Source organism: Ictidomys tridecemlineatus, chromosome 10 (genome assembly GCF_052094955.1).
Source record: "Ictidomys tridecemlineatus isolate mIctTri1 chromosome 10, mIctTri1.hap1, whole genome shotgun sequence".
Classification (NCBI taxonomy): Eukaryota; Metazoa; Chordata; class Mammalia; order Rodentia; family Sciuridae; genus Ictidomys; species Ictidomys tridecemlineatus.
The window spans coordinates 22,761,161-22,771,834 of record NC_135486.1 but is presented as its reverse complement, the minus strand read 5'-3'; positions in this window follow the sequence as shown (position 1 = coordinate 22,771,834).

Below are 10,674 nucleotides of genomic sequence, written 5' to 3'. Positions count from 1 at the left end.
TCCATTCTTTTCTTGCAAAAATATTTCTACATATCACATATGTATTATTAGTATAAAATTAAAATTATCCAAACTGGAAATCCATATGCGGCAAAATGAAATTAAACCCCTATCTCTCACCATCCACAAAACTCAACTCAAAGTGGATCAAGGATGTAGGACTTAGGCCAGAGACCCTGTGCCTAGTAGAAGAAAAAGTAGGCCCAAATCTTCATCATGTTGGATTAGGCCCCAACTCTCTTAATGAGACTTCTAAAGTGTAAGAAATAAAATCAATAATCAATAAATGGGATGAATTCCAACTGAAAAGCTTCCTCTAAGCAAAAGAAACAATGAACTGAAGAGAGAGCCTATAGAATGGAAGCAAATTTTTACCATACATACATCAGCACTAATCTCCAGGATATATAAAGAACTTAAACACTTAACACCAAAAAAACAAACAAGCAACCCACTCAATAAGTGAGCTAAGGAACTAAACAGAGACTTCTCAGATACAATTGATACATCAAATATATAAATATACAATTGATCAACAAATGTATAAAAAAATGTTCAACACTCTAGTAATTAGAGAAATGCAAATCCAAACTACTCTAAGATTTCATCTCACTCCACTCAGAATGGTAGTTATCAAGAATACAAACAACAATACGTATTGATGAGGATGTGGGGGAAAACGCACACCTGTACATTGCTGGTGGGACTACAAATTAGTGCAACCAATCTGGAAAGCACTATGTAGATTCCTTAGAAAACTTGGAATGGAAAAACCATTTGACCCAGCTATCCCACTCCTCAGTTTATACCCAAAGGACTTAAAATCAGCATACTACAGAGACACAGTCACATCAATGTTTATAGCAGCACAATTCACAATAACTAAACGGTGGAACCAACCAAGACATCCTTCAACAGATGAATGAATAAAGAAACTGTGGTATATATACACAATGGAATATTATTCAGCATTAAAAGTAAAATTATGAAATTTGCAAATAAATGGATGGAGTTGGAGAATATCATGCTAGGTGAAGTAAGCCAATCCCCCAAAACAGGCGCCAAATATTTTCTCTGATAAGTAGATGCTAATCCATAATGGGATGAGTGGAGGAACTTTGGATGGGGTAAAGGGCGGGGAGGAGGACATGAGGGTAGAAAAGATGGTGGAATGAGATGAACATCATTACCTTAGGTACATATATGATTGCACCAAAGGTGTGACTCTACTTCATGTACAACGAGACTAGGGAAAAATTATACTCCATTTGTGTGCAATGAACTGAAGAGCTTTCTGCTGTCATGTATAACTGATGAGAACCAATAAAAAAATGAAAAAAATTAAATCATCTTTTTCTTAACCTTTATGTTTTATCCACTATTAATAAAGTTCTTGAGAGCATTTACTAGGCTTTTATGATTATTTTTTTATATTTTTATATCTCCAGTACCCAGATCATTGTTACATAACAGGTGCTCAATAATGTTGAGCTGCACTGTTAAAATGGAGGTTCAGAAAGGCTCACAGTAACTTGCCCAATAACTCATCAAATGGTAGAGCAAGATTATGGGAATAACTTCTGGTTCCATATGCGCTGTTCTTTGTAATATGGCAACCAATTAAGCCATTGACACCTTCAACATTTTAGTAAAGTTGTCAGGTGGTGCCACCGATTAAAAGGACCACAGATTCAGTCATTTTGATGGGTTTGGGTTGCTCAGGATTCTGGCTGCTGCCCAGGTGGTTCTAAGCAGTCAAGGATGAGTACAGAGATTCTCCCTTTCCAGGATTTTATTAAAATAGTGTAAGGAACAGAAAGAAACTTAGGAGTTAGCATTCCCAACACCCTCTTAGAAATAATTTTGCTTCGGTGAGGAACAAATGGCTCTTAAGATAAATTGAATTTCTTCCCTGAGTAGGAGTGACACTGAGTCAAGACGACATATCCTATCTTGCATTTTTTTCTACTCTCCTTTGAAAGACATGCTTTAAAAAAAATCAAAAGAAATGAAAGATATTACATAATCTCAGGAAATGGTCTGAAGCAATTTCATCTGAAGCAATACTCATTTCCAGTATGCAAGGCATCAAGGAGCTTTAAAAACAGGAAAATAAGCAAAGCTGCCGATTGTAAGAGCCAGGAACTGTGTGAATCAAGATACTCTTTTAATTTTAGTTCTTTACATCTGTGATATGACTGTTGAACTAAATCAAGCATTGAGTCTTGAATTCTGAAAAGAAAATGAATATAGATGTAAACATAGTACTATTTTTTTCAACATTTTATTTAATTTGTGTTTTATGACAGATTTACACTAAATTTTTGGTAAATATTGCTTCAAATTTGTATTCTTTTTCATATGGTGACAGAAATTTTGCATCTGACTTATGTCAGGCAGATAAGTCAACTGAAAATATAGGTGTGGAGTTAGATGACAAACCATATAGGTCTAAAGTTCAGAAGACATGTCAAAGAAAAAATATATACTAAAATATAGATTCAAGATTCATCTGCATAGACATAGGAGCTTAGGCCAGGGAGAGCACAAAATCACCTTATATACTTGTAAAATATAAAGATACCTGCAAGCTGAGTGTGGTGGTGCATGCCTCTAATTCCAGGTACTTTGAGAGGCTGAGGCAGGAGGATTGTAAATTCAAGGCCAATCTGGCCAATTTAGCAAAAGCCTGTTTCAAAAAAAAATTTTAAACAAGTTTTGGGGATTTAGCTCAGTGATTGAGTACTTGCCTAGTATTCCAGAGACCCTGGGTTCCATCCCTGTACTGCAAAGAAAACGAAAAGTACTTCTGCATCTCATTTGGAAGCCATTTGAGAATTGAAAACCAATATTAAAGAAAACTGCATGAATTAAAAATATATTTTCTGATTTTCATAGTTCTGAATAAGGGGACATATCACAAAGAATTTTTCTATATTATCATGATATACATTCTTCCTCTTTCAGTTCCAGGAGGTCCAAGTATTTCTAAGGGAGGGCATTTTCCATATGGCCCAAGGGATTTCATGACATTATGTCAAAATATGGTCTAATAATTAGACAGAAGTTTTTTTTTTTTTACTTAAAGAGTGGAACAGAATTTTTGAATTAAGTTTATTACAGAAAATTCAGTTCATATATTTTCTATAATAGCTGATAATTTGAGCAATTTTATCTTATTAATAATGAATTTTATTTTTTTTTATGGTGCTGGGGATCAAACCCAGGGCTTTATGCATGTGAGACAAGCACTCTAACAACTGAGCTATATCCTCAGCCCACTTTGAACAATTTTGAAAGAAAGATGCTACACTAGCCTCTGGAACACTCTTTAATATAGTAGAATTGAAATCTAAAAATCGGTTCTGCTATTTTGGATGCTATTTACAATAGTATGTGGTGGCAAAATGAATGAATTGTTTTTAATTATTGACAAAAGATAAATGAGTATTTTCCTGCCATCTGATACCTTCTTTCTTTCTCTGGACAAAATTAAGTATCTAGTATCCATTTGTTACATGATTTTTCTTTCTTTTTTTTTTAAATTTTAATTTGTTATATACGACAGAATGCATTACAATTCATATTACACATATAGAGCACAAATTTTCATATCTCTGGTTGTACACAAAATAGTCACATCCTTTTTGTCTTCATACATGTGCTTAGGGTAATGATGACCATCACATGCCACTGTCTTTCCTGCCCCTATGTCCCCTCCCTTTCCCTCCCTCCTCTTTCCCCCTTGCCCTATCTAGAGTTTATTTAATCCTCCCACCCCACCACCCTCACAGCATATTAAGAATCCACATTCTTAAATCAGAGAAATCATTCAGTATTTGGTTTTTGGGGATTGGCTAATTTTGTTTAGCATTATATTCTCCAACTCCATCTATTTAGTTGTAAATGTCATGATTTTATTCCCTATAAATGCTAAATAATATTCCATTGTGTATATACACCTCATTTTCTTTATCCATTCATCTATTGAAGGGCATTCAGGTTGGGTTCCACAGTTTAGCTATTGTGAATTGTGCTGCTATAAACATCGATGTGGCTGTGTCCCTATAGTATGCTGTTTTTAAGTCCTTTGGGTATAGATGAAGCAGAGGGATAGCTGGGTCAAATGGTGGTTCCATTTCCAGTTTTCCAAGGATTCTCCATACTGCTTTCCATATTTACTGCACCTATTTGTAGTTCCACCAGCAATGTATGAGTGTTCGTTTTCCCCCACATCCTCATCAACACTTGTTGTTTGGGTTCTTAATAGTTACTATTCTGACTGGAGTGAGATGAAATATTAGAGTAGTTTTGATTTGCATTTCTCTAATTGCTAGAGATGTTGAACATTTTTTATATACTTGTTTCTTCATGTTTTTTCTTAATGATCTTCTGTCAAATATAAGAATTCATTTCTGTTAAGATGAGCAAAGGATTTGAAGGGATATTCATCAAAAATTCAAGATAATCAGATATATTTGCTTTATATTTATAAAGCTTTGCATAGCTGAGCTTCTGTTCCTAAGGAATTTTTGATTACTATAAGTGGCAATTACAATAGGGAAAAAAAAAAGAGCATTTCTGAGACATGGGCAAGGTATAATCAGGTTTAAATAGATTTTAAGACATCATTTAGGGAGGAAAAGCAATCATAAAAAATAAACCCTGAGGAACTGTGTAGGAAAGTAAGAGGCAGCCCCCTGTCTTAGAGACACTTTTCTAGAAGCACGTGGTCAGATGGGTTGGCTTTTCCTGCATACCTGAGCTCTCCTACAAGCAAGAGGTGACCTTGAAATGGCTGTTCCTCCTCAGATGGACCGCACATAAACAGGGGTATCTATTTATTCTTAAAATTTAGAAAGGACATTTTGAATAGCCCTGTAAGTACATGTCTTTTTTCTTTTCTTTTTTTATTGGTGGGGATTGAATCTAGGGCCATGATTCTGCATTCCAACAGCTGCACCCCAGCCCTAGATGGCTTTAATTTTGATAAGATTTTTAGATGCTTATTGATGCAACAATATATTTTATTGCATCTTATTCATAAGAATAGCTTTGTATATTCTATTGAATAGAACACTACTATAAACTTAAATAGTTTTAGCTTTCTAATCTCCATGCTTATCAGTGCTTATGCTAGTAAATCATTACTAAAGAAGTAGACTCAACTACTGATGAGTCCTCCATGGACTCAACTACTGATTTGTAGATTTGATAATTTCAATATTCTACCAGCTACATTAAGTCCAACTTCCTTATCTTATAGATGATAAACCTGGAACAGCTGGTCCTGGTGGCACACACCCATAATCCCAGGCTGAGGCAGAAGGATCATGAGTTCAAAACTAGCCTCAACAATTTAGCAACACTCTGTCTATAAATATAATATAATATCTATCTTATCTATATAAGATCTATAAATATAATAAAGTATAAAAAAGGGCTGGGGATGTGGTTCAGTGGTTAAACACTTCCTGGCTTCAATCCTTGGTAACAAAACCAAACAAAAAAAAAAAACAAAAACAGATAAACAAAAAAAACCCTGGAACTCTACAGACATAGGAGTTTATCTCAAGTCACACACACAGCTAGAGCCAGAATTAACCTGGAAACCAGATTTCCAGACTTGATCTAGAGTTCTTCCTGAAACCTTTGGAGTTACATACAGTTGGTTTTCTGACTGGATTATCTCTTATTTTTGGTGATTATGAAAGTTTCTTCTATGAGATATCCAGTTTTTAAATCTTAGATAGTATTGATAGCAAGATTGGATCTATTCCCTAGAATAATTTGTATTTATTTTCTGGATACATTGTTTTAATTTTTGAAACATAGTGAGTTGTTTAGAGACATTTTATTTTGCTGCATCTTTGGAGATATCTGAAAGTAACAAGACACCATGGAAAGAAGCTGGCCCCAGAAGCTGGGATTATAGGTCCATCTTAATCACTGACCCAAGTGACTTCATCTCGTGGCCTCTCCATTTGTCAATCTGTAAAATAGAGACCATGTTCCCTCCCTCTGTCTCTCATGTGCACAGTATACAGATCAAATAACACAGATATAGCAAAGCTAGAGAACTTTGAAAAAGATCATTCGAACTTGTGGTAGCATGTTTAGACTGACAAAATGATAAGCCAGTTAGGAGATATTGCCATTACATGCTTTGGGAATTTCTTTGTGGTAGGCTGACTTCTGTACCATTGATGACTCTAGAGGTGTGGTGATAAAAATAAACATCCTATTTATTTTGTCATGCATTTCTGATGAAACATTGTTGTGAGTCTTACAGAGCGAGCAATGACTACTGCTAATTAATATTATGCCAAATTTTATAACATCCCAAGGAAGGCCGGACAGGACTGACTCATTTCTCTTGCACATGGTGTTCTCATTTGGCAAACAAGAACACAATGGGCTCCTGAAAGTTGAGACGTCAACATTTTCTATTAATTTCAAGGAACTTGCACATTATTTGCACAGCTGTTATGTTCCTTTGACAGGAGGCAGAAATTACCTTAAGGTCCCTCAGGAATAATAACGATAAAAGTAATAGCTGTAATGTATTAGTCTTCTATTTTATGTCAGGCACTGTGCAAGAGTTTTACATACGTTATTTGTAATTCTCAAAGCAACCCTATGAAAGACAGGTATTATTAGACCTATTTTACTTTATAATATACTTTAAAAAATATTTTTTAGTTGTCAATGGGCTTTATTTTGTTTATTTATATGTGGTGATGGGAATCAAACCGAGTGCTTCACACGTTAGGCAAGCGCTCCACCACTGAGCTACAACCCCAGCCCCCTTGATAATATCATTATATGGAGAAAATATGTTATAGTTTGAATGTCTTAGTTTCCATGTGAACCGTGGCAGGCATGCTTGCATTTCATTTGTTCTCCTGGCTATTCTTGGATAAGCAGTGGCAAACTTTATTAATTCCAACGAGCAGAAAAACTAAGATAAAGTCAAGCATGGTGGCACATGCCTTTAATCCCAGTGACTCAGGAGGCACAGGAAGGAGTTTGAGGCCAGCTTCAGCAACTTAGAAAGAAAGGAATGAAGGAAGGAAGGTAGGAAGGAAGAAATAAATGAAGGAAGAAAAAGAAAAAAAGAGAAAATGGAGTTAAGTAACTTTTTTCAAATATCAGTCATATCTATGACTAGATCCTTAATATCATGGTTTCTCCCTAAGATTCTTTTTTCATTAGACCATTGGTTTTCAAATTAGTGCATCCTACAATTGTGTGTTGGCCATGAGCTGAATTTCAGGGGAAAAATAGCCCCTGCCCTAATTGAGTAAGGATGAATTGAAATCAGAACTCTCTGGGCAGGCCCAACTCTGGGGTTTTGGATGGTCTCATCTTTCTCTTTCCTTTCTCCCACACTATGTTTTCCCAAATTAACACAGCTTTAAATAGTTAATAAATCACCATCAGGGGGATGTGTTGAGCACTTTTTGACGTGCTCAGCCTATTTCATGTTATTTAATTCCTGGGAGAAAAAGGGACCCTGAGAGCTATAGAGCTAGCTAAGCAGAGGTCACAGTCAGAGGCTGATCTGTGTGTTCTGGAGCCAGCCGCCCTACTCCTTCCCCATATGGCCTCTTGGTGTAGGGGTTCTGGCTGTTTTTCAGGGGCATCTGATGAATCCACCTTTTCTCCTCCCACTCTTGCAGGCTTCAAGGGCAAAGCCAAGCCAGGGGTCTGGGTGGGGAATTGGAGAAAGGGAAAAGCCCCTAAAGGGGAAATCCTTACTTTAGGATTATTATAGGAAAGTTATGAAAAAGCTTGGTTGTATTGGGCTGGAATTCTAAGGTCTACAAAGGGGAAGGTTTGACATTTGAACCCCCTCTATTAAGTAAACTTAATTGTGGCACTGAGAATCCAGACACCAAACCTGAACAGTGCAGTGAAGGGAGAGATGAGACATCAAAGGAACTCTTGGAGGAATAAACTGGGTGAAAAGTTTCAAAGCCTTAGCTAGGATCATTGTAAGAAGCTAAGTTATATTTGTGAAAGATATTGGCTATGATATGATGGCTTTTGCAAAACTTTCCTCAAATTTCTCCTATTTAATCCTGCATTTCCAGCTCTACCCATGACACGTAGTTCTGTTTCTGAATTTAATAGATTGAGGTTTGCTTGCTAAAGGTACAGTTCCTTATTGAGTATATCCCCTCGTACATAAAGAACTTCAAAAAATAGATGATTCACAAGTAATAGGAAAGGTAAAGAAAGAATTCCAGTTAGAATGCTGTTGGCATACTTATCACTTTTGGCTGCTGATAAGAGGTGTTGATGAATATTTCACTTTGCCCCAATTCTAAAGGAAAAAGAACACATGCTTATGAATTACATTTTTCTTATATGAGCAATTCTATTTCTCTGCTCTATGTTGAGAAAAACATATGTCAGTACTCTATTTCTAGCAAGAAGTTCCTCTTTTTGACATACACATCTAAATTGCCTAATAATTAGTTTTCATCCCTGCTTCTCCCCCTCAGATGCTTTGTTTTAAAGTCTGTTGGAAGCCAAGTGTGGTGGCACACACCTGCAATCCCAGACACTCTTTGAGGCAGGAGGATCACAAGTTCAAGACCAGCCTCAGCAATTCAGTAAGGCTCTAAGCAACTTATGGGGACCCTGTCTAAAGGGCTGGGGGTGTGACTTAGTAGTAGAATTCATCTGGGTTCAATCCCCTGTACCAAAACACCTGCCCCCCAAAAAAGTCTGTTGCAATACAAAAAGGCTGTTTCATGTTTAATTACTGAAAGCATGTAATAAAATGAAATTTAAATAAATGACAGTAGATAAAAATCAGGTGAAGAAATAATTTCTCTAATCATGTTTCCATTCTATGTATTTTAAATAGAAAAAATAATTCTAGGGCTATTTATTTGATACTATACTGATCAGTTGGAATTTCTTTCTTTCTTTCTTTCTTTTTTCCCCCCATTGTGAGGGATTGAACCCAGGGTTTCTACATTCTAGACTTATGAGACAGGGTCTTGCTAAATTGCCAGAGCTGGCCTTGAATTTATGATCCTCCTGTTCAGCATCCCCAAAAGCTGGGATTATAAGCATGCACTACCATGCCTGGCTATTTGGAACATTTTTAATGTCCTACTATAATTTTATCCTAAATTCATTTAAAAATTTGAATTTTATATTTTTAAATGTATTCATTTATTTATTAAAAAAATACATTAATTTTATGCTGCCTGCCAGTATGCTGCCTGTCAATCTTGGATATATTGCTTAAAGCCTTAAGATTCATTTAGCATCAGGCTCCACAGAATTATCATATAAAATGATAAAGTTCAATGTTTATGGATACCTTTGTTATTTTATCACTTAATACACAAGGCAATATTGAACATGTTTGAGCAACTCATAAATGTTTAAAGGTCACTTGGGTTGTTGATAAATGATTTTATTCTAGTTTCATTTTCTTTATTGACAAGATATCCAGAAGAATTATTGCCATGTTAGAAAATAATAATAATTAAGGGTATGTTTTCCTAAGCTCTCGAGGAGGAAAATGGAAAAAAACTTCAAGGGAAAGCTACAAATTAAAACCAGAAAAATTTCAGTGCTTAGACTTTTTTTTTAGTTCCTTTAGTAATCGTGTCCAGTAACTTCCAGTAAATTAACCAAACCACTGTCCAGTAAATTAATAAAACCTTCTGATCGATTGCTTAACGTTAAATTTCCTTATATTCTTACACTGTGGTTTTATACTTTTACAAGTAAGAGTTTAAGTGACTTAACTTTCAGAGAGATTTTAAGAGGTTATCAGGTGCAACCACACCCTAGATCAATTAGATCAGAATCCCAAGAGGAGGAACTTAGGCCTTGACATTTTATTTTAAGCCCCAGGGCAGATTCCAATGTGCAGACAAGCACCAGAACTGTGACTGACCTCCCAGTTCTTACGCTTTTCAGAGCATCTTCGAGGCTTCTCTTCCATATTTTTTTCTCTTTCCCATTTCATTCTCTTGAGCAGTCATCATTTGTGTCTAATGTCAATTTGGCCCATTCTCTTTAGAATATTAGTGACTACATATGTTTGCTGTTTCTTTTTTTTTTTTAATCTGTTCTATACTTTCACTTTTAATTAGATTTTTCTGCTTTCTCTTTGCTGTCTCTACTCCACTCTCTGATTGACAACTTTGACTTCTTACAACAACCATAAATCTAAAATATGTATGGAAACTTGTGGGTTAGTCATATTTCACACAAGCTCCAATTTCCATATTAACAACTTTTAACAATTTTATCTTAAAGCCAAGCTTATAAAGGAGGCAATTTAATATCCTGGTTAATAACTCCATAAATTTATAACCTCTAGTTTCTTACCAATGAACTACTATTTCATTATAAATTTTGAAATTTTCCATGATTTTGAAAAATAATGTTTATTTGACATTATGTATGTATTCAATCAATCTTAGATTAAATTGTGATTGAATTCATTTATACTAGCAAAAAAAGATAATTTGGTTGAATAGATTGACTAGTAGGTGACATCAGACCTGTAAACAACATTATATTCGGACACTTCTAATCCCTATCGATCTTTACCTTAAACTGGACTATTAAAAAAAAAGACAACATTTAATCATAAGATTTTATTACAAGAACTTATATTGCAAGAAGAAACTGGGG